This window comes from Dreissena polymorpha, chromosome 2, assembly GCF_020536995.1.
Source record: "Dreissena polymorpha isolate Duluth1 chromosome 2, UMN_Dpol_1.0, whole genome shotgun sequence".
Taxonomy (NCBI): Eukaryota; Metazoa; Mollusca; class Bivalvia; order Myida; family Dreissenidae; genus Dreissena; species Dreissena polymorpha.
The window spans coordinates 59,152,931-59,179,612 of record NC_068356.1 but is presented as its reverse complement, the minus strand read 5'-3'; the positions used below and the strand labels follow the sequence as shown (position 1 = coordinate 59,179,612).

General features: G+C 34.7%; 1 pseudogene; it reads right to left on the bottom strand.

Moving 5' to 3' along the window:
- Window positions 1–4,500: 4,500 nt before the first annotated feature.
- On the bottom strand, window positions 4,501–8,638 carry LOC127869759 (glutathione S-transferase 1-1-like; annotated as a pseudogene).
- Between the last annotated feature and the right edge of the window lie 18,044 nt (window positions 8,639–26,682).

The window sequence follows — 26,682 nt, the reverse complement described above, 5'->3', positions numbered from 1 at the left end:
AACATGAAAATAACTTCTAAAAAAGTCTGTATCTCTGATTTAATGGACATGATAAAATTTATTACATTTCGGGTTTTTATTACAAAATGGGTTGTTACTGTCGACCCGAAATGTAATAATGCATCGCAACCCACTTTGTAATAAATTATTACATTCATGATTTGTTGATGAAGTCTATATGTATCCATCAAAACTAAGTTCAAAATATTACTTAAATCATACTATGTTGAATTTTATGACACTTTGTTTTTAACCAACCCAATTTCTACATGGCTGAAACCACTTTCATTTCATGGCGCTCTTCCATAGATAACAAGTTATAAACAAGAGCACCGCCTTGAGGGTGCAGACCGCTCATCTATTTTCTTTTTAAAGGTGAAGGGACTTTCATTTTCAATCACAAATGAGGGAGGGGTGGAGTGAAGAGGAGTGTATAGTGTGGGGGTGTGGACATTTATTGCATTATCTTCCAAAAATGCGGGAAAAAAATGCAAAAAAAAATCGGGGGGGGGGGGGTGGTGGGTGGGTGGGGGATTCTTGGGTGCGATGGTTGGACGGTATTTCAAACATAAAATAATAAAAATAAATATTTGTGTTTTTTAACCGTTTCAAAAAAAATAATTGGGGCGGGGTGGGGTGGGGGGGTATAGTGTGAGGGTGTGGTGGTCATTTGTGAGATGATCTTTAAAAAAAAATTAGGGGGGGATTCGCAGGGGGGTGGGGAGGGTGGGAGGGCACGGGGGATGATTTGGGTGGAGTCTATTGTGGTATGTCAGGTAAGAGTAGTTTTGTCAAAGTATCAATCAAATCTAATCATGAATAAAGAAGTTATGGCAATTTAAAAAAAATTAATAACTTGACCTTGAGAGTCAAGGTTATTCAAAGGTCAAGGTAAAATTCAACTTGCCAGGTACAGTAACCTCATGATAGCATGAAAGTATTTGAAGTTTGAAAGCAATAGCCTTGATACTTGAGAAGTAAAGTGGATCGAAACACAAACTTAAACCATATATTCAAAGTTACTAAGTCAAAAAAGGGCTATAATTCCGTAAAAATGACAACCAGAGTTATGCAACTTGTCCTTTTACTGTACCCTTATGATAGTTTGCGAGTGTTCCAAGTATGAAAGCAATATCTATGATACTTTAGGGGTAAAGTGGACCAAAACACAAAACTTAACCAAATTTTCAATTTTCTAAGTATAAAGGGCCCATAATTCCGTCCAAATGTCAGTCAGAGTTACATAACTTTGCCTGCACAGTCCCCTTATGATAGTTAATAAGTGTTGCAAGTATGAAAGCAATAGCTTTCATACTGTAGGAATAAAGTGGATGTTAACACAAAACTTAACCAAATTTTTTAATTTTCTAAGTATTAAAAGGGCACATAATTCTGTCAAAATGCCAGTCAGAGTTACATTACTTTGCCTGCACAGTCCCCTTATGATAGTTAGTAAGTGTTACAAGTATGAAAGCAATAGCTTTAATACTTAAGGAATAAAATGGACCTAAACACAAAACTTAACCAAAATTTTCAATTTTCTAAGTACAAAAAGGGCACATAATTCTGTCAAAATGCACGCCAGAGTTATCTAACTTTGCCCAGTCCCCTCATGATAGTAAGTAAGTGTTCCAAGTTTAAATGCAATAGCATTGATACTTTCTGAGAAAAGTGGACCTAAACGCAAAACTTAACCGGACGCCGACGCCGATGACAATAGCTCATATATTTTTTTTTAAATAGATGAGCTAAAAACATAAATGTCTGTAAAAGAATACTTATTTCATCTTGTTTAAACTTTAAACACCTTTACTGCATCTGTACACACCAACTGCATGTCCATATTTGGAAATCTGGATGAATTATGGAACTTTTATATACCCCAGGGGTGCAAATAAACTGGACACAAGCCGAGCGGGGGATGGTTTTGAAAAATCAGTATATATTTGTTTTAAAGCATAGAAAGCCTATCTAAAAAAGTGCATTTAGTTAAGTGAAATGATGCTGATTGAGAAAATAATACATTAGATTATATTTGGATAGGTGCCCATTACGGGTTCGCTACCTTAAACGAATCTTGTAGTGCTGCTTTAACGAATAAAGTCAAGAAATGCTGATCAAATGCGATAATGATTGGTCCATTAATCCCCCGTTGTAAAGTGAACAATAACTTGTAGATAATGATGAAAGAGCTATTAAGCCTCTGCTTTACAAGGAGGACCAAGATTTTATGAGCGACCTCTCGCGTGAAATCACATCTCCAAGTGGCAAACCCCAGCGATGATACTAAGACACCGGTAACATTAAATCGCTGGTAAATCCACATTAATGCACGTGATTCTGTCGAACGTATAATGTTATACATGATACGTAACATTGCAAATGCTAGCATGAAGATTTAACAAATAATACAGAGGAATGCTCAAAATATAAACACAAATTCAGAAAAAATTAATGAAACAGTAATTTATCGCGTTTAATACAAAGCACTAAAGTCGGAAGAAAAACACTATTTGTATTTATCGTTTTTTCTTGAAATTGACTGATCTGTAATATTAATGTAAAAAAGTTAATGTCTGATACAAGTTTCTGAATGCAAAGCTTGCCCCTAAAGTATAGATCCTTTATTTTGATTGAAAACAGTCCCTTTACATTTTCAAGTTCTGGTAGGTAATGTTCAATCAAAAGCACATGCATCTTTAGTAGTAATTAAACAGTTTAAACAAAAATATTCTTGATTTTTCTCCCATAAACACCCTAAAATATTTTCATACAGATTATATACATAAAATTACTTTATCAGAAAGGAACAGTTCATCTGTAAGTTGTGAAAAACAAACTTACTCACTATTTCATTGCGAGTAAATCAATTATTCTCTAATCTAAATTGCTTTAAAAAACAAAAACGAACAACAACACAACATATAGGTACAAGGCATGTTATTTGCAGCAAAATACAAATTCAATAGAATCTTGATTACGCGGACTTTATCCATCTGCAATGACCCAGGGCGTGTTTGCTCATGGAACGGAATACTGATGATTGACAAGATCTGTAGAAGTAGTACGCGGAATCCAAAATGTAAAGGCCATCTTGGTAACTGAAAATATACTAAATTATGTTACAGCAAAGGAGTCAACAAGTAAGAAATACTGAAAATATCAATAAAAATAATACCGTTGGCTTCATCTAATATGAAAATCTGAAACAAACTCAATTTACTATATTAACAACAATAGTGTATAAAAACTTCTCTTAAAACCGTCATAGACGTAAATTCTGAAAATAAAAATTAATAAAAACCAAAACAAAAGATGCACATGTATCATACATATGATATAGCAAATTTAGCCAAGTACGAGGGGGGGGGGGGGGGGGGGGGGGGGGGGGGGGGGGGGCGGGCAAACGACATTTCTTTGCTGCCAATAAAATCTCGAGTGACAAAAAACGCCTCTATACACCTTTATGACGCCACGAAACCTTGCAATGCACGAGCTAATTTCAGCTAAATAAAATCGTGAAACGAGCAAATACGATCAATACCAGAAACTATAAATAGAACCAATTTAGAAACGTGAATATTTTCATTTAATCACTATTTCATTTTGAGTAAATCAATTATTCCCTAATCTAAATTGCTTTAAAAAACAAAAACGAACAACAACACAACAGATAGGTACAACGCATGTTATTGGTATAAAATCGAGTGAAACAAAGAAATGTTCTTTATTAAATATAAAATTACGTAATTTTAAACTTAGGTATGAAAATAAATTGAATAGAAAATATACTTAGCCAATTGTATCTCCATTCTTTACTATTGCAAACATCTAGACAGCCAAACGACTATCCTCATCCTCTTACAACAACCGACATCAGGATGGGCGCTTCTTCTGCAGAGCACGTACCTTGGCATTCCGCCAATTGCAGAGCACATAACTTGGCATTCCGCCAATTGCAGAGCACATAACTTGGCATTCCGCCAATTGCAGAGCACATAACTTGGCATTCTGCAAATTGCAGAGCACATATCTTGGCATTCCGCCAATTGCAGAGCACATAACGTGGCATTCCGCCAATTGCAGAGTACATACATGTAACTATGCTTTCGGCCAATTGCGAAGCATATAACTAGGCCTTCGGCCGATTGCAGAGCACATATCTTGGCATTCCGCCAATTGCAGAGCACATAACTTGGCATTCCGCCATTTGCAGAACACATAACTTGGCATTTCGCCAATTGCAGAGCACATAACTTGGCATTCCGCCAATTGCAGAGCACATAACTTGGCATTCCGCCAATTGCAGGGCACATACATGTAACTTTGCATTCGGCCAATTGCAGAGCACATAACAAAGCATTCGTCCGATTGCAGAGCACATAACTTGGCATTCCGCCAATTGCATAGCACATAACTTGGCATTCCGCCTATTGCAGAGCACATAACTTGGCATTCCGCCAATTGCAGAGCACATAACTTGGAACATCTGAAAACAATTCAGGAGCCAACGTAGATGATCTCAAAACATCCTGCCAGGAATAAGACATAAAAACATCTGTAAACATAGAACAGAAAATACCGCCTGGAAAAAACATAAATGTATACATTCTTAGCGATAAATCTTAAAATTAATGCATACTTTCAAGAAATTTAATGTAAATCAGTAAGTGAAATTGCATGGATTATTTGTATTAAAAATAGTAAATAACAATGAAATTTCAGATAACAAAAATGTTCAAAATAAAAAATAACATTCAAAAATATCATATCACCTTTAACTCAAATTAAAATCAAATGAATACGAAACCCCCATAACCAGTAATGGGACAACCCGTTTTCCCACGGTAGCATTGTTTATGTTCTAAATATAAATCGGGGGTCTTCTCAAAATAGCCATTGTCAGTGAACAACTCCTAGTCAGCAACTGTCAATACGAGCAACAAGAACTTTGCTGGTAAATTTGTCTGGTCCGAAAATACTTTTCTGTATATTTACCTTGAACATAGGTTCCTCTAGCGTCATTAAAAACTTAAATCTCTACAATATATTGGTTAAAACAGAATCTCTAACAAACATAGGGGAAAAAGATTAGACGGTCAATATGGAACGATTAAGGTGCATTTTATCTTGCAATGTTCAAAATAATTATTAAAACAAGACTAAAAAAAACACTTTAGGAATCAGATATACTAGTGGAACGAGCCAATTATTGACATCATACCAGTTTACAAGAAAAGCATCAACAGTTTCACAGTTAGCAGTCAAGAAAACAGAATTGTACCTTGATTATTAAGCTTTATAATAATTGGAAAATCTGTTCACATCGTGTGGTCCATACAAGCTGTCAATATAATTAAAAAATTCAAATCAAACACCAAAATCATCGTAATCTATTATTCTACTTAAATTATCTGCTATCTTATTTATATCTCCAGAAATTCATTTGGACTCAAATGAAATAGCATGAGTTGCACATATATCAAAAATATCTTCTTCTAAAATGTGAAAGTTTGTTTCCATGCTAACTTTTCTATAATGCTTACACAATTGCAAGAATCTGTGTTCCTAACAACCTTTTTCCCTTTCAAACAATCTTTAAAACAATCCAATGCTGACTTTGCTAATAACTCTCGGTATGTAGGTGTTTCTATTTGACATGAGTTGCGACATATTAATGCAAAAAACAATTATTCTGACGCCAGTTTGTGTTCTATGTGCAACGTAGATTAACCTCAATGGCACCGCTAAGTTGATGATTCTCGAGTCGACTGTAAACGTTGTAACAACACCCCGCACGCACCCCGGACATCAACAAGAATCAAACAAATCACTTAAACATTCAATCAATAAAATGATACCTAAAAGAGTGTAGATAAACCAAAAGTATTCCGAGTAATATATATACATAGCATAAAGTGACTTAACGTATGTGCACTAAACATGATATCAACGCAATGTATTGAAGAAGTCGCATGAATGTGCAGTTACGATCTGTAACAAGACTATATAAACAGCCAAGTAATATTAATAATAAGGCTCAAAATGAAGGGAAACAACTACTGTTCAAAACATGACTGAATCGTCTCCCATGCCAAAAGGTTCGTTTGAACTCTTTCTAGTGCAAGATCAAATATATGTTTGATATCATACTTGCGAGTGATAAATTGGTTATTACGGGTTACACAATTGAAATTATTGTCTCATTCACTAGACCAGTAGTGTAGTCCTATAACAAAACCTTGTATCGTACTTTGTACTTACAACTAGAGATACGATTTCATAATTTCGACATAAAGTTTAATAAAGACCAGATGTTTGATATACGTTTTAACTTTGATAACAGAGCGAGGGTACAATAACACTTGATATACTCGTATACTTAAATAATTTCCCGAAGGTGTATATCCGTTCTAACATAAAAGTAGTATTTAAAGGGAATTTCATGGACAGTTTACAAAAACTGGCTCCTGCTTCCACGCTCGATTTGTCATTGTCTGTTGAGGTACCTCTTAAAAGTACCCCGGATACTCTAAAGTATACTGCAAATTACCCGGAGTACGGAAAACATACTAAAAAGCACCATAGAGTATGGCCAGATGCCATGAAGTTTTTTTCTGTGACTGGGGTTATTATTGTATACTTAACAGTACCCGCGGTACTTTTAAGTAGTACTTGAGCCGACAACGACCTTTTCAGCCGTTTTTATCACTACCTGAAGCTGTCGGTTCATGTAGTCGAACACTTTCCTCATGGCGGCTTCCTTGTCCGTGTCCGGGGGCTTGGCCTGGAACAGCTGTGTTGATACTGGAACAACAGGAAGAATCTCGTAACTTAAGCACGGGTACTTACATATTAGCCTTTCTCAATGAAAACGGGTTTTAATGCATGTGCGTTGAGGGACATTCAATTATTAACTTAAGATTCTGATAGACGGGTACACATGTATGTGATATTTATTTTATTTGATGTCTTATATTCCATATGTTCTAATTGTTATATACGTTATTGATTGTTACTTTGAATGGTATGTAAAATCTTTATGTTTATTCATATTAAATTTAATATTAGTGTCGTTTAACCTATTTACCGCGAGTCAACCGTGAGGGAATATAAACAACAATGGCGGACAGTGGTGTTGTTTTTGTTGATACCGCAGTTAAAATTGAAGGATTTTCGTCATAAAAAGGCTATTTTCCAATGAAGTTAAGTCAGATATGTTTGTCTTATAAATTATTTATCTGATATTTGAAGATGGTTTCTAGACGCAAATGAATATTCCTTAAGTACCGCGACTCACCCGAGTTGCAGGCTTTATTATTTTAATTACCTGGCATTTTTACGTACTCGCAATGTGCAGTTTTGTTGTTAATGTAGGTCTTGTATGTAATTTTAGTTTATTGGTAGTTTGGTATTTTTTAATTATTTTCAGCTTATTACGTACACAAACTGCGAAAAAATGTGCTATAGCAGATCTCCCCCATACGCCTAAAAACATTAACAAAATAAGAAACTTTGACTGATCTGTGTAAAAGATTTCATTCATTTCATTTTCTTTCAAGTTTTGTAAACTTAGATTACATGTGAGACTATGAGGATAATAAATGTTCTTAATTATATAAATGTATCTCACCATATATTCGCTTACGGTCTTGTACACGGAGCCAAGGTCGTAGTGTAAAAGACGGTCACACACGGCCCGCTGTTGCAGATCTTTCGGGTAGAGTCGCGAGTTCTTGCCATACCGGGATACCAAGTAAGTCATTATCGGCCGACTGTGAAACGATATTTTTATACCGGTAAGTGCCGTGCCATGGACACTTTTCTTTTCACAAACAATGCTTTCAAAAGATTGACAAATATAGTTGACACACTTAGACTGAGAGGCAGACGGACAGACAGAGAGGCAGACGGACAGAGAGACAGACGGTCAGACAGACAGACAAACAAACAGACAGACAGATAGACAGACAGACAGAATTAACTTAACAGAACACAAACCTTTCCCAAAATGAAGTCTCCATCTTGTAATGTAGGTACTGTGGTGTCGGGGTTAATCTGAAATACGATGTACATTATATTTTCACAATAAACTCTACGTCATTCTGGGCTTATTTAAAACGTTTTCATTTAGTGTCACAATAAAATGAAGGAGGGGCCGTTTCGTTTTGAAGTCTCAACATCACTTTAGAGATTTCGTAATTATGAAAGTTTGAGGCATTCGATGCAAATGAGCTAAAGAAAATATGTTTGACTTATTTAATCTATACCTTTGCGAATTCAGTTGTCTTGTGTTCCCCCTTAAAGAGGTCCAGGTAGCGGATGGTGACGGGGATGTTCGCCGCCTTGGCCGCCATCCAGACGGCCCGTGAACAAAGGTTAATGCGCGTGAAAGTTTGTAACTTTTTTTCAACAATTTCTAGCAACATTTTGCGCTTGGTTTACTTCATTTAATTTTCTACCTTTTCAAACGTCTTTTTTATGGTATCAGCGTTTTCTAACTGATTAGCTTCATAATCAAAATGTTATAATTTTTATTAGGCGTTTGTGTCTCACCTTTATATACGCAATATGATTTGGAAATGCAACGTTCCAATACTCTAAGAAGGTCCCTATCGATAGCAACGTATTTTGCATGTTAAACTTCAATTCAAAGTTTTGTTTGACATACACATGCCAAAAATGAGTGTGTGCATTTTTTTTTCCAAATAAATAAACAAACAAAAACCCCAGTGAAATCGATATTTATTGAAAGAAATGCGTAAAACTAGTATTTTACTAATATTGTACCAGTATTTAAAATTTCAGCTGCTCTCCGTTGATAAACAGGTTAGCATCGATTCAAATAAATGATTGGAAATGTAAATTTGTAATCGTAGTCACTTACTTGCATATTTTATACGTGAATTGCATGTGTGTGTCTTCAAGATTAGTATGATTTATGATAACATCTTTTTATTAAGTGTTGAGCAACTGCTTTAAATCTAAAAAAAAAAATTTAACATTTTCTGTTACTGAAATATCTTTATACGTTGATATATTATGCACGTTACTTTATCTATATTAGCATACCACAAATTTGAATAAACTTGTTATTTTTTATTTTATTAGACCCCAGATCATCTATCCGACCAAAGTGCGTCTGTTATAGTATATTTTGGCACTGACATATCATATATACGCAGTTTAAAGGATATTTCTTATTTTTGTTAGAATATCGAATAATACTTGGATCTATTACAAGAAGTTCAATGTGCCTTCATCAATGAATGCTCCGAAATACAGGGGTCTCGGGATCAAAACCGGCCCAACTTATATATTTGTTGCTTAGATGATGCTGCGGGTTTTTGTCGTTTTTCGATTTGATCTGTTTCCAGTTGTTACAATAAAAATAACACTTGATCAATTGATGTCTTAATCTTAAAGTAAGGGAAGCTGTATCTAATGGCAAAGTAATCATTAATTATGGGTAAGTAAGACATATACGCTCTCATTCGTTAATTCAAGATGGTTTGTCACAAATAATGTCAAGATAATAAACATAATCTAAATAAGGCTATTATATAAAGTGATTTATTTTACATTCAGAAATGTTTGCTCTGGCTGAGTTTAGAGCTCCACTCTGAGAGCTATCACGAAAATGATCGTTATATCTATGTTTAAGATCCAACTTATAACTTTTGTCATTTTCAATATCAAAAAAACGAACCTCGTAGAAACCAACGTAACAAAGAAAGTCCAAAAGTAATGAACATTAAGTTCTTGTATTAGCCACATGAAGACATATCAAAATTATTACATCAACACAGAAATGAACCAAACATAATATTAATATTAATTATGTGCGATAATTGTAACGTAAATACACGTAGTACTACATATATAGGCATATATCTACATTTATTTTCTATTAAATGTAAAGTAAATAGTTAAAAATGATTAAAAATCAGCTGTTATTGTTCTCAACAAGGAGTGATAGGATAATTAATATGTTTCTTACATCCATGGAATAAAAATGGAAACAATCGGTGTGAAATAACGAAAAGATAAGACAGAAAAGAAACTTTTTAATCCTTTTTTTTATAAAAGTGACAGTTAAGTTCAATAAGTAAAAAATATATATGAAGACAATACCCATATATTTTGATAAATCGAATTTCATAGTTTTGTGGTAATTTTAGTCTTAGTTAATTACTGTTAAAGAATTGGGAAAGGCTGAAAATGTTAGAGCAATACGATCCAAAATATGTGTTACTTATTGTTATAGTTTAGAATTATCCCATAGTCGATCTCTTAAACGAAACAATATTATTGTCATATCCCTACGTCGACCACCTTTGCGAAACGAAATTATAGATGATATATTGGGATATAGTTGCCCTTTAGAAATATATCGTACGATTCAGACAATGAATGCGACAACATTATTTGAGCAAGACCATACGTTTTTATGTAAAACACAATACATGTAAATGCTAGCTAAGCTCATCAGTTTTTAAATTGATGTTTGTGTACTTGCACAAATTTCATCGGAAAAAAAAATTGCGAAAAAGGTTACTATAATCCGGCCAAATATTCCGTATCTACCAGCATACTTGAATATCACGATACTGGCAATAGTTTTCACAGCTGAATGTAATATTGACTTTCTGGGTGCATATTCTTCGTGAATCATTTTCTGAATCATTTTTTTGTACTCTTCAATATTCAACGAGCTGTAATATAGATCAAACATTACACTTGATATTATGTTGCCTTGTTTTCGAGCTAGTATGTTTATCAGTATAATTATGCATCGATTTAAAATGAAAACTGTCTTAAAACATGTTTAAACAGTTATGTATGCCTATAACAAATACACGAGCGAAAGAAAATGCGTTTATGGACATATCGGACAATAATACTATAAAATTATCTAAAAAAAACTACAACAAACGTACGTTTCAATCGTCTGCACTCCGAATCTAATCGCAGTATATTTCCACTGATGACTCAAATGCCGATGAATAATTTAATGAAACGTCACTGAAATTACATAATAAGTATATAAACATATACATGAATTAATGGAAAGCGATTATTACAAAATCATAAACTATTGTTTATTTTGATATTATAAATAATCCATATTAACGAAATTCAAAAAATAAATATCACGCAGTACATCGAAACGTTCCCGTCCTGCTAACTACTTGAATACAACTCTATCGAATCAATTTAAATATCGATGTTGCAGTAGGACCAACCAACCAGTACTGTGCCATATTACATCTTTTTTCAATACCTCTTTACTACCTAAGTCACGCGATGTTAACACAGCTAAACTGCTATATACAGGCGAGTATGACGCAATACTTATATCATATAGCGCAACGCATTACTCACATTAAAACAAGTTTATAATGGAAATGAAGCCTTAAAATGAATAAATGAATGTTTATAAAAAAACTGGTCTTCATTCTCTTTATATATATATATATATATATATATATATATAGAGAGAGAGAGAGAGAGAGAGAGAGAGAGAGAGAGAGAGAGAGAGAGAGAGAGAGAGAGAGAGAGAGAGAGAGAGAGAGAGAGAGAGAGAGAGAGAGAGAAGAGAGAGAGAGAGAGAGAGATCTCGAGCTAGAGCTCTCTCTCGCTCTCTCTCTCTCGAGCTCTCTCTCTCTCTCTCGCTCTCTCTCTCTCTCTCTCTCTCTCTCTCTCTCTCTCTCTCTCTCTCTCTCTCTCTCTCCTCTCTCTCTCTCTCTCTCTCTCTCTCTCTCTCTCTCTCTCTCTCTCTCTCTCTCTCTCTCTCTCTCTCTCTCTCTCTCTCGCTCTCTCCCCTCTCTCTCTCCCTCTGCTCTCCTCCTCCTCTCTCCTCTCTCTCTATCTCTCTCTCTCTCGCTCCTCTCTCTCTCTCTCTCGCTCTCGCTCTCTCTTCTCTCTCGCTCTCGCTCGCTCTCTCGCATCGCTCTCGCTCGCTCTCTCGCTCTCTCGCTCGCTCGCTTCGCTCGCTCGCTCGCTCGCTCGCTCGCTCGCTCGCTCGCTCGCTCGTCGCTCGCCTCGCTCGCTCGCTCGCTCGCTCCTCGCTCGCTCGCTCGCTCGCTCGCTCTCTCGCTCGCTCGCTCGCTCGCTCGCTCGCATCGCTAGCTCGCTCGCTCGCTAGCGCGCTCGCTCGCTCGCTCGACTCGGCTCGCTCGCTCGCTCGCTCTCTCAGCTCGCTCGCTCGCTCGCTCGCTCGCTCGCCTCGCTCGCTCGCTACTCGACTCTTCTCTCTGCTCGCTCTATTTCTATCTCTCTTGCCTCTGCTGCCACGCCCTTATGCCCCTCAGCTGTACTAAACCGACGTCAACATCACATCTAACCAAATAAAAACTAAAAAAAAGATAACAAAGCATAAAAATAAGAATACCTTTTAAAAATAAACGTGCATTACGTAAAAAAACAAACAAATAGCTGTTACATCCGATTTAAACACAATTTTAGACTATAGTATGACCTTTCCCGCACGTTCTTCTCAATCAAGTCCGACTCTTCCTGGAATCTTCTCTTCAATTCCTTATTTTCGTCGTCAAACAAGCCCTTTAAATCATTCACAACTTTATTTTTAAATCATTTTCTGAATCAGACATAGTGAAATAAATCAAACGACCTTTCTTTGCTGCCAATATAACCTCGAGTGACAAAAAACGCCTCTATACACCTTTATAACGCCACGAAACCTTGCAATGCACGAGCTAATTTCTCGCTAAATCAAATCGTGAAACGAACAAATACATAGAACCCATTTAGAAACGTGAATAATTTCATTTTTAGCGACCGATCTTCAGGACGACCCGTCCATTTCTGGATTGTACGTGATTGTTTGTATTAAATTTTTTGTCCTCAGGTGAAACGTGTTAGTAACATAAGAAAACGAAATCGAACAGTAAATTAGATGTAATGAACATGGTAAGAACATTATAAACAATAAAGCTATATATGTGAGCAAACTTTGCTTAAATAAATAATGGACCTACAAACCTATGCCGAGTTTATCTACTTCATCACCCAAGGGCGTATGGGTAATTAGAGGGTTGTATGTTTAATTGGTATGAGACCAAGAGATTTCGGGCAGGTGCCGCAGTTCACGATAACATAACCAGCGAAATAAGGCGGGCAGAAACCTCCTTCTTACAGAGATGTTGATTAATGATTTGTCAATCTTTTGTCGTGTGTAATTCCCTATTATTATTGTTGGTACTGCATACATTGGTTTTAAAATGTTGGGTCGAAACTCTCGAACGGTACGCATATGATTATCTTATTCTGCGTACATATCATGTACGTCGATTTAGGGCCAAGTGTTATACATTTCTTGGTTATGATAATGGTAATATAAATGTCAGGAATTCAGCAAACAAGTAATGAAGAAAGCAAAGATCACATCGATATAATTTATATGATTAATATATGAAGAAAACTCGCTTCAAATATGTTTAAAGCAGCCCTCAAATATATGTCAAATTTCAAGTTATAATGTTATACAAGTAAGCAATATATTTTTGTTAAAGTTTTATTAACTTTAATAATAACTTTAAATAACTTCTACAACTACCACAATATCTTTGTGAATATGTAACTGATAACTATTTAATATGTTTTTCTTGTTCTGCAAATACTTTCATTAAAATACAAATAAAATTATTCAATTACAAAATACATTGTGTGTACTTACAGGTCAATCTTTAAAGTTGTTCTAAATTATTTCCAGTAGTGTCCAGTAAAATTTCAAGCATGATCTGTTCGTCCCATTTCCATTATAGAGTTGCTTCGGATATATTTCAAAATGTTACTGAGTGTTTTCACAACTATATTAAACTCATGCACTTAATCCACAATGAAGAAAAACAAATTCCCTTGCAGTTTTCCTCGTATCACACAGGAATCCAGTTCCGGTATGTTGCCCGTTTTGACTTTCAACATTGTGGCAATTGGTATCAGCAAGTCAATACATCTGAAACACCGTTGCAAGATATTTATTGCATAGCAGTAATTCCGAAGCTATGTTTACCTAATAGCCAGCCGCTCTTCAGCCAGGTCTTATTTGATTGGTCGACACAATAACCGTCTTAATGAAAACTCGTTTACGATTAGTGCTGCTGTTTTCCATTTATGAATAAAGTCAGTATTCGGTGTCAAATATTCAATAGATTCAGCGGTTGGTCGAACTGCATATTTACAGTATAGGAAAATTAACAATTTTGTCAAAATGCAGAGAGATATTTACATTAGCATGTATTGCTAAACTTATTTTTAAATTAACGCTTTTCTACTGTTATAAAATTTGTACAAGCATTTGAACAATTCAAATTTTTAGTCGACTATACCCTATTCCTACAGACTTATGAATTATTCCATATAATACACAACATGAACGTGTGCCGTATCATCTTCATACGGATTCATTCGATTTTTGCAATGAACAAAATAGACGCGGTCCTTGGGTTTAACGGACGTATATCTAGGCGTGAACGGGTACTTCGACGGGATCTTGTATGTTCTGCCAAGGCGCTGTTCAGGGGCTATTGGTGTTTGAACAGAGGCCACACGAAGGTCATTGCTCGGAATAAGGTATTCAGATCAGTTATTGAAGCTTTTCAAGTTGTTTTCAAACGTATGTCGGGGGCTTACCAGATGGGGGAAGGGCAATTGGGTTGCGGTTCTCAAGAAATCGGATTTTCTACTCCTTCGACGACAATTTTAGATTTTGAGATATCAGATATGTTGACATTCTCGTAAAATATTTGTTGTTGTTACGATGTCAATTAATGACACTGTTGAAAAAATAAAGTATATAGCATTGCATTCTGATTGAGTATTAGGGTTACACAATGTGTACACCTTAGGACTACATTATCTCTGCACGTGTATGATAAGTCACTGCACGTGGTTATTGTTATTAACAATTGCCACATGTACGCTTACATTTGCATGTTATATCTTATTTATCAACACATCAGAAAATTATATACTTCACAGTAAAAATTATAAATTATTCCGTTGTTCAATTCTGAGAAAGAAAGTGTTTCTTTCGTCGATGGGAGTGTTTTTTATAAACATAAATAGTTAAACGCCTAATGCCAGAACACGGCGTGTTCGAATACATCGTTAGAGGCGGATCCCACGCGAGATCAAATAAAAGAGCATTCAACTAATTGCTGATCACCATATATTTTTATCATTAAACGTCGATATACGTTGATAAATACCTGTAATCAACAGCAAAATCGCCGCTATTTAAAATGGGTCCCAAACGATAAATATCAAAACAAGTGTCACATAAACTGCCTTGAAATATTGGCATCAATAACTTTTTGCATGTTGCCATCTTCACTTGTTGCGGTATTGTTTGATGTACTCAGAAGTTCATAGGTTAACGCATACAGCCAGAAGAGGGCGTTTCCGATTACAACGTTTATGGCGTGTCCCCTCGCGAATTCACGTGGTTAAAGCATTATTAATCACCACAAGAGTTCTTTATTGAACGTTTTTAAATGTTGATGTAAACCCGTAGTCAACAGCAAAATCGCCGTTAATTGTATTGGGTCCCAAAAGATGAAAATGAAAATAAGTTTCCCATTAACTATCTTGGAATATTGTCGTCAATCGATCAATTTAGTCCTATAAATATTCTTACGTGTTGCCATATGTTATGTATTCCATGGTAGCACTTTTGACTACGCGCTTTTAGTAAAACAAATGATATTTTTAACGCATTGACAGACCATAAAACGTCCAAGGTTAAACGTGTAATTACCAACCACGTGTGTGGAGTATACATCTCAAAGCAAAACATATACATATCTCATGCATGTCGTTTTAAAAACAATTGCTGTGTAATAAAATACACTGAAAACAATTATCTCTTGAAAAAGAAATCTTCCTTTCGAAACAAAAACATTATAAAATAAAGCCCAACTCATTTCGTTTTATTTTCAGCTGTGATTGTCTCACATTCGTTTGCATGCAGGTATTGTTTTATATTAGTATACTTATCGCATGCTTTGTTTTAATGCATCATTTCCCTAATATGATTGAAATATTTATGAATATATAGCGGATGTTGATATACCAAACAGTATCTTTGGAATCTGTTAATCTTGAAGGTTCATTAAGAAACTATAAGGCGTATTTTAAAACATTTAAACGTAAGTTTTATGCAAATTGATATAAAATGCTTATCACTTTCACTTTATTTACAGTGTAAGTATGCGCCATAAATGAACTATCACAAATAAACAATGCTTACAAGTGACGGAATGTTTGTCCTTCGACTGACACTTATGTTTCCAGCCTAACTCTGTAACGTTAAACGAAATAGCAATACTAATAAATTGGCATATTAACATGCCACGGACTTTAAAATCACATTAGGAAAAAAAAGCATACAACAATATGACAATTGGAAGATCGCATTTAATGGATGGTCTCATTTACACATGACAAACTGGTTATTCTTAATAACATTACCGATTCTTTCAAGAAACAAAAGACACAATCTGGTTCAGTGCCTTAGAATCAAGTCTACAGCTTAATTTGAGCATATGGCCATGGTCGGCTCTAATCTTGCTCATTTTCATAATCAAATATGTTCGTTTTTCTACGTACTCTATGGTACTTAGGCCATTTAATCGTCTTTTGTAATTTACATGATTGCCGGAATATTTCAAATTGTTAATGTAAACTAAATTCCAGGCACCGTATATCGTTGCAATACGATGGCAAAATATTAAGCTTCTATAAAATTGTCAGCATAAAACCGGCGGAACTTCTTTGTAACGGACCGACACTCGGGAAGTGTTTTTTTTTTTAATTTGACCCCGTAGTAGTTTCGGACAATTCCGGTAAATAACATCAAAGGCGGCGCTTTTTTGCTTCATCAATAAAATATTGATTCCTTCTTTGAGTAATAAATTAAAGATTAATGACTTGCAGTTTGATCACTGTAATTAAATATTGTTTAAGAAAACAGCTAATAATAAGAATAATTGTCGGACAATATTTATTTTTAACGAGACTAAAACGGTTAGGTATCCTAATCATATGGCTCTTGTAAAACGAGTAAGTGAACGCAAGTCCAGTGATAACCACATGATGGAATAATTTATATCAATTAATACTGCCTCGATGACGATGGTGATGGTTGTAGTGGCGGTTGTAGTTGTGGTGGTAGTGGTGTTGTTGTTGATGATTATGATGCTGCTGCTCAAGATGTTCATGAGGACAACGACGTGAACGACCACGACAACGACAACGAAGACGATAATGATGATGATAATGATGATGATGATGATGATGATGATGATGATGATGATGATGATGATGGTGATGATGATGATGATGATGATGATGATGATGATGATGATGATGATGATGATGATGATGATGATGATGATGATGATGATGATGATGATGATGATGACGATGATGATGATGATGATGATGATGATGATGATGATGATAATGATGATGATGATGATGATTATGATGATGATGATGATTATGTTGATGATTATGATGATTATTATGATGATTATTATGATGATTATTAAGATGATTATTATTATGATGATGATGATGATGATTACGATGATGATGAATAGGCGTGTTCTAATCTAATCGGAGTGAGTATGATTTTATTCATTATTGGTATTTGGGCGGTATTTTTATGGCTACTTGATTATCTGCGTTTTGAATTGTTCGGACCTCAAAATCTGGTACGATTGAATAAGTGTTAACAACAGGTTTGAAAGTGTCGTTTTAAATGTACAATGCATCAGCTAATAATTACGTTCAGTTTTGGCCATTAGCTCCATTAAAGGTAACATCTTCCTCGTCTAAAACAGAATGACAAACGATTTGCTCAAATGACCGTTTGTCGCATCGAAAGCTCCTTTAGTTTTATGTGACAAAACTTTCCACATTCTCCCCGTGGTAGTTTCTTCCCAGAATGAACACGTATTTAATTTCATTGGTTCAATGCCCAATTCACATGTGTTCATGTTCAAGCCATGCATTTGGACCAATCAGATCTGTAAACCATTATTTTATCACTCGTTGAATATGAAAATTTGTCACGATTGGAATAAGAAATCTTTTATACAGTCTCACTTTTTCTGTCTTCATCTGCTGTTATATTTTGCTGTAAAGGACGTACGCGGCAGTTTTAATGCAAATTTTGCTACACCTAGAATTTGATAAGTTTTGGTATTTAGGTAGAATCATCTGTTGTGGATGAAAAAATAAAATAAAAATCATGGGTCACCGTTGTTGTTCATTTGTTTTATTCGCACCTAAACAACAAGCATATTTTAGCACAAGAACAATTCACCAATAAGGTAATAACATAAAAACTATAGTAAATTTCTGAGAAAAAAGTTGAAAACAGCCTCTATTTATCACAAAATATGTAATACTGTTTTAATTAGACTGTAAATAAAAAAAACATAACATGAATCGATTGATTTATGTTTTTTTATCAATTTTTAAACACAAACTAAAACAACAGAATGAATTTCACATATGAAAATAAACAAAATTCATCAAAGTCATTTTAATTTTTAAGTGCCTTCCTGCACCTAGATTTTTTCCAAATTTGCCTGAATTTCACATGAGTAATAACTTAATACAAATATAAAAAGAAAACAATAGGTCACCGTAGTCGTTTGTGCACAATTGCAGTTTTACGGAAGGTATTAAATTGCAATTTAAAACACAGTGAAAACAATGTACATGGAGCAGGTCAAAATACATACTAAAGCATGTATTGCTGTATGCCAATGAAAATGCAGATTTAAATGTAAATGAAAACACAAATTATGTGTAGCAAGATGAGTAAAAAAAGAATAATACAGTAAATAATTGAAAACACGATGTATACAATATATTCAAGAGGCCGTCTAACAGATTAAGGCATGTATTGATGCTTTATATTTGTTTAATTTAAACATTTGAACTAAAAATCTCCATTAAAAAAAAAACAAGAATACAAATTTTAAAAAAGGACAAAAGTAACCCTCAACAGGGCTCGAACCACTGACCCCTGGATTCCTGGAGTAAAAAGCCTACCGCCTATACCACTCGACCATCCACGCTCATATTGAGAGTGTATGCATTTTTTTACCTATATAAGCAATCCTCGTAGTTTCCCAAAATATCGTTTCGCGTCGATACGACGCTTTATCTGTTGGACGGCCCCTTTAAAGGGGCATATCAAAGGTATTTTATTTTCATGGACAAAAACTGTCCATTTGTGTACCTGGCGTTCATTTAAGCATATTTTGTTGTTCTTTCGTTCTTACATTGTTTACATTTATTTTTACCCGAATATCCGAAATATATTGCACTTATTTCGCAACCTGTGTTTCAGTAAAAAATATTTGCGTGACACTAAACTGCCGCGTACGTCCTTAATATTCTTAAACCGGACAGCGTTTAATATATTTGCACGCAAAAGACATACCGAAAATAGCAAAAAAAACGTTGAAGGTAATTAATCTTATCGATGTTTTTCTCTCTGAAAAGGAAACATGATTGCGTGTTATGCCATTCCGTTAAACAAGATTGTTTATTCGCGATGTGTGCATCTTTTTTGTAAACAGTTTATTTAGACTAGCAAACATGCATATTTATGCAGACTGTTGAAATCTATCATAATATATAATCGGCTCCCCTACTAAATCCTATCAACTGGCTGGTGTTACGACAAATGATAGTTAAAAAATGCAATAATTGCTGTCGAAACTAATTTACAAATGGAACACATTTGCTTTACACTTGACACAAACATTTTAACTAGCGACAGAAATGATACGCATAAGCATATTTAGCGACAGTTTGCTGTGTATGGAGTAAGAAATATAATGACTTTGTTGATTTGGAGCAATGAGTCCAATAAGTTGTTGTTTCCTGTAAGGCGTCATAATTGATACACAAACAAGCGAATGGTAACTATGTATGCTAACAATGTTTTCGGAATTTTGGTACTATTTTATTGCATGGCTTGTCCGTTTATATTTCTTCAATGTGTGTGGGTGGAAGGCGTACATCATGTAAAGCAATTCCTTAAGATTTAAGTCCAAAGCGCCTTTTTATTAAAATTTAAATAACAAAAATATAGTTCAATGTTGCATTGCGTCTTGCAATGCTGTATATTTCTCTGTATCGCTGTTGATGTTTTGGTTCATGGTACTCACAACACATACAGAGTATGCAATAACATGGATTAACACAACCGTCAGTAAATATCTTCTTCTTGATGTAATCACAATATGTTTTACAATTAATAATTTTGGGTCTGTAATATGGATATTCATGTGGTATTAACAAGATTGAGACCACATTAACATAAATTATGACGGATTTTTTAGATGTCATCGTTTGATACTCTCAATGCACAAGTATTTAGTGCAGATAATACTTAATTGACATGATTATTCTTATGCGTAAATCATAATGTTAACACAGTGTGAATCTTATTGTTAATCGTTGCTTACAATATGTTTATTATTTCAGATAAATATTGGTATTTTGAATCATGACACATATTAAAGTAGATTAAATATATACCATGTTATGTTCCATTGTAACACTAAGTAATGGTTATTATCACATGCTATACCCTGTTTCCCATGTACTACAACCATTACGTATTTTTTTTTATTACACATGTGTAATACAACATTTTTAAGCGTTTTCATTGGCTTAGTTTTCGTTTATTGACCAAACGCATTTTGTTATTTTGCTGAAATGGCGTTGCAACGTCAAATGACGTCACGAAATGTAAACAACATTCGGGATTTATCAATATGTTTGCGTAAATATTTATTTTATTTGCTCATTTAAAAGCTTGTGATAAAAAAGATCTGACACTCGTTGTCATATCATACCGTATTTTATTAAACTCGTCCAGGAAATTTGTAAGTAAGCTCGCCAAAGGCTCGCTTACTAACAAAATTCCAGAACTAGTTTAATCAAATATGGTATGATATGACAACTCGTGCCATGTAAGGCTTCAATGCGTCATTTTTGCCAATTACATGGTTGATATCGGGCACAGTTATTCCTTATACATTATACGTCTCCTAAATAAACAACACACGCAACTATATAAATTGAAAATACAGCTTGTATTTTGGTATCTATGCGTACGACCAGATAACACATTTATAACGTATGACAATAAACAAATGTGAACAATTCACATTTTGATATACATTTCATAACTCATACATGTATTAACTCTCATAGTTTACATACAAAAAACAACAACTGGCTATATTCATGCAGATAATAATTTTCATGAGAAAACTTGTCAATATTTTATATCCAATAAATAATTAGGAAAATTTACGTGTTCTCTGGTTCGTATCGCAAAGCCAAATGGCTATTCCACGAGCATATTTGCCCGCCAAAACAATACACTGAGCGACCCCTACAGGAGAATTTATTATGCAAAGGCAAATAAATTTCCTCTAATTCGCTGCGCTCAAACTAGGAAAATTATATTTCCTTATACCTTAAACGTCTCATAAATAAACAACAAACGCAACTATATAAATTGAAAATACAGCTTGTCTTTTGGTATCTATGCGTACGACCAGATGAACGAAAAGTTCGGGCAAAACTAGCTAAAAATTGTTTTCTATAAACCAAACAAAAAGCAAACGTTTATAAACCAAGTGATTTAGAGACAATCATTCTAGAATTCATATCATCTTTCACATATCCATTTTTTGCACTTTCACTCGTCCATCGACCATATCTTTTAAACAGTCTATCTCTTACACCGCTGTTTGCAGCAGATGAAGCTCCTCCTGATCTCAAAGAGTGCAATCCAAAGCTAGAAATATCTGACACATGCGGTTGAAAAGCCTTAATAAACTGCTCGCGTAAGCTTGTATGAGACATAGCTTTCATGACTTTTCTTGGTTTAAAACCGGTTTTAGTCTTAGACAAATTGCAAAATATATAATCGTCTCCCTTCAAACTTACCCATTCAATGAACTCAATGTAGATGTGTGTAAAGACACAATACATTTCCCGATTTAGCAATTAGTATCCATGACCCATCTCTATACTTGTCAGTTTTACTCGACTGAGCAAAAACTAAAATATATGTATCCTCATCTTTGTAAATACGTTTGTACATAGCTAATAGTTCCACCGTTATGGGTTCCTTTTTATTAGTTTGAGTTGACAAAATTATTTTTTGCTGACTCGACTACATTAACTACTATTTTATAATCAGTAGGAGAATCTAAACCATATAAGTCATGCATCCATTTAATCCCGAAAAATGCAGATATAATAGGCGCGGGGTTTTTGTACTTTGTAAAAAGAGACACTAAATACAACGCCACCGAAAAAGCGTTGGCGGGCAAAATGTCACTGCTCCCTATCTGATTACACAAAGCCAAATTTCTCCATCGCATAAATGCTCCTTCATATTTAGAACATGTACTTTCTGCTCTTGATTTGCGCAAGATACCCGGGAACAGCTCCACCCTATCCACCAAGACCTCCGGTAATGCCTCAATTTCATCCGCATGGATCTGAAAAAAACATATGTAAAAACCACACAAAATTAATACAGATTCTCTTTTACTAACCGATGTACATAATCAATTACAGATCATTCTCAGACAAGCGTCTTACTGATCTTCTACTACTGACAAGCGACTTAATCGCTCTTTAATCACAGACAAGCGTCTGAAATGATATTTTATCACTTATAAGCGTCTTACATATATTTAATCAAAGACTAGCGTCTACAAATGATATTTAATCATAGACAAGCGTCTTACTTATATTTAATTCCAGACAAGCGTCTTACTGATATTTAATCTATGGCAAGCGTCTCAAATGATATTTAATCATAGACAAGCGTCTTACTGATATTTAATTCCAGACAAGCGTCTTAGCTACATTTGATCACAGACAAGCATTTCAATGATATTTAATCCACTACAAGCGTGTTGATGACATTGAGAAAACGACAAAAATCATTTTCTAACAAGAGTCCTGACAGCCCTGCGGCTTAATAAATACAAAATTATGCATTATCAAGTAGTTGTAACTGCATTGCAATTATATCACAACCTTTGCACTTCCTGAAATCCATGTAACAAGCAAGCATGTCAAATTTAAAATTTACTTTGCCGAACATAGCCTTTCCACTTTGACATGGCAGATGAATAACATCCAATATCTCAGGAATAAAATGTCCATTCGGACATAACAATGGCGAAAATACCGCAGAGGTCCATTGCAGAACAACTAATACACCGCGTGCTCTATCAACCATCATTTTGTTCACAGCTCTTGATATAACAGAAATGGGAGGCACAAATAATCATAATTCAAAAGACCATCTAGCAGTAAATGCATCTATTCCTACCGAACCAGGGTTCCAAAATCTTGAATAAAAACGATCTAATTTTCTGTTGTAATGAGATGCAAACCAATCCATGGTTGGCACACCAAACCTTTCGACTTATAACGCCAATAACTCGTTTGATATCCCCCAATCATCAATGCCCTCTATCTTTGACAAATAGTCTGCTCGTTCATTGTCCGTTCGAGGGACCCACTCAACCTCTTATATAATGTAAGTGGCTAAACTTAAATTTAAAATACCCATTGCCAAATCTTGCAAATATCTTTTTCTGGACCTTTTTTAACGATGGCCACAACAGACTGATTATCAGAGAACAATTTAATGCGCTGATGAACAAGCAAGTGCTTGAGAGAACATAGTATTCTAAACACAGCTGTTAATTCCCTCCATGATGAAGACTTTTGTGCTTCACCAGGTGACCACATTCCATGCGAAACCCCATTGATCGCATCCACTACATAACCACCGTAACCTGCGTGACTAGCGTCAGAGTACACAACCTTGGAACATTTATGTGAATCAAATATATCCTTCTTATTTGCCTGCCAAAACTGAAGTTCATTTACACTTTCTTCTATTATTCTTATTCCAAGAAATGGCTGAATTTATATCAAAAGTCAAGTACCTAGTCTTTATTTGAGCGATATTTCCAATAACACTTGACATTGATATTATTTGACCAACAAAACAGGCTATTTTTCTCACATAAATAGATCTAAGTAATGTAGATTCTTCAATCAATGAGGAGCATGGACATAATGCCTTAGTTTTCCTATGTTCGACAATCTGAATCTCACCCTTTAAAGAATCAAGCACAGCTCCCAAAAATTGCACGACTTGAACTGGTATCCAATGCATTTGTCTGCGTTTGGAATAAAACCTTAACTGAGTAAATCTTGTTTTACTTGAGTGCCTAAAACCAAAGTGTTTTTATATGAATCTGAACAACCAAATCCGTCATAAAGAAACATAAGGACGGATTTACCCTCGCTGTGCCATTTTTTGAGCAAAGGGCGACAAATCTTTGTGAAAATCCAACAAGCACTACTTAATCCAAAAGGAAGTTCTAGAAACCGGAAGTAGCGGACCTTGCCGTCCTCCCCTTCCAAGAAAATCCTAGAAAATCACAATGTTGTTTGAAAATTTCACTAAAATGATAAGCGCTTGTTATGTCAAATTTCACAATGAAAAATATTTTGTTCAAAAATGACTATGCCACTTTTAAATCATCAAATTTTACACTTTGTTTATATAAATGTTTGTTTAAAGCTCTTTAATCTAATATAAGTCTCTTTTTTTCATCACATTTTTTTGATTACTCAAGGTAAATTAAGATTAATACAGAGTGTGTTGAAAAACAAATGTATAAATGTATAAACAACAAACCAATGTTTCTTCGTTTAATTTTTGTTAAACAAAACAACAACAAATAATTACAAAAGTTTAAAATACACAGCCGGGCTGTCTTAACACTATACCATCTTTAAAAAAGGCTGTGCGATTCTATACCTGTGTCTTATGATACAAAGCAGTGACGTTTAGCGCTAGTCAAATGCACGCGAGCCTAAATGCACATGACTGTTTGGAATAGTCGATTCTGATTGTCGGAAATTTTGTTGACATGTGGGAAATCTTGCGATGTGTTTTATTTCACTTGCAGTGGGACATGTAATCTAGTTAGAAATCTGAAGTACAATGTGTTTTCCGTTGACGTATGTCAATCTGCAGCATTAAACATAATTAATAGTATGGTTTGCAAAAAACATATTATGCTTCATAAAACCTAAGGCATATTTAAGCTGCCATTTTAGTTTAAAATATTTTCACTCTAACAGTGGATTCCGTATAAATATACAAATATCAAAGTAACCTGAACTTCATACTTGCATACGATAACTGAAATAAGTTCAATTGCCCACAATTTTTTCAACACATTTTATTTCAATTAATACAATAGTGCAAATGCGATGGAGCTGAAAATTGGAACATAATACGACGATATGAACAACAGCATTTTATATTTTTGATATATTAAGTATTCATAATTATTTACTTTGTGAATATTAAACCGTCTATGAAAAACGTTCAACCAACCTGTCATATATAGCTTAATTGGTACGTGTAATTAAAGTTAAACAAACATCGGGCCGATGAGGCACTATCATAACCGAATAATTAACACTTACTAAATTCATAAACAACAATTGCATTAATTCCAGGCCCCCTTTTATATGTTTGTACAATTATACAAGTGCATCCAGTCATAGAGACCCATCTCTGTTTTTTGTTGGAATACCTCTACTAGCGTGTGTTGATGCCGCCATGGGCATCGGGTTTCCTCATTCAAGTGACCAATCATCGTAATTGAAACGCCTAAACTGTCAAACGTGATAAATGCAATGATGTATTTTTGTGACATTTTGTACTGATGTTCGGTGTTGAGCATACTATGCAGTAAATGGGACGAAAATTTTGGGAACTGTATTTATTATATCCACAGTGAAATTGCGTGTTAAGTGGACATGATGTATTTCCGTTCTTACGCAATATTTTGGATGTGATAATTTATTCGGAACAGTGTTGAGGCATTGCTTGCGAGTAGACGGGCACGACACACAAGAAAAGTGTTTCCTTGAGCTGTTAAATGCCGAATATTAAACATAAATAGGATATTGGATTGGACATTTTGAAATGTTGGGTCGGATCATTAAGTAATTTCGCGGTAGAGTTAGAGACAGACGTGACAATATTTATAAGTATTAAGTTTGGATAATTTTTACATGGTTGGTCCGGGTTATAAAATCCGCTCCTTAAACCATAAAGCATTCGACACTAAGCTTTAATTCTACATAGTCCTTTGTTTGCATAATTAATTATTCTTGTCTAAAAATAGGGATTTCGATATTGTTTCGCATTGAAAAATACGAAAAATCCGCCGACCGACATGCGAACCAGAGTCGCCAGAAGCGGAATCTTGCGGCGCGCTTGTTTATTTTTTGGCTATGTTCGTTATTGTTGATTTCTGTTTATATTTAGCTTTTTAATGTATACGTTGTTTTTATTTCAGAGTCCGTTTAGCTGTTTTGTTCGAATAACTGATTAAATACATTTTTTCGTTAAAGTACCGTTACTTATGTTACAATACTCCTTACTTATACATTTTATCTTTTGTCATTTCATGGCATTGCATCGATGACTTGGGAATTAAACAATTGCGATCATAGTCGCACGAACACAACCAACATTGACTGCATTGAATG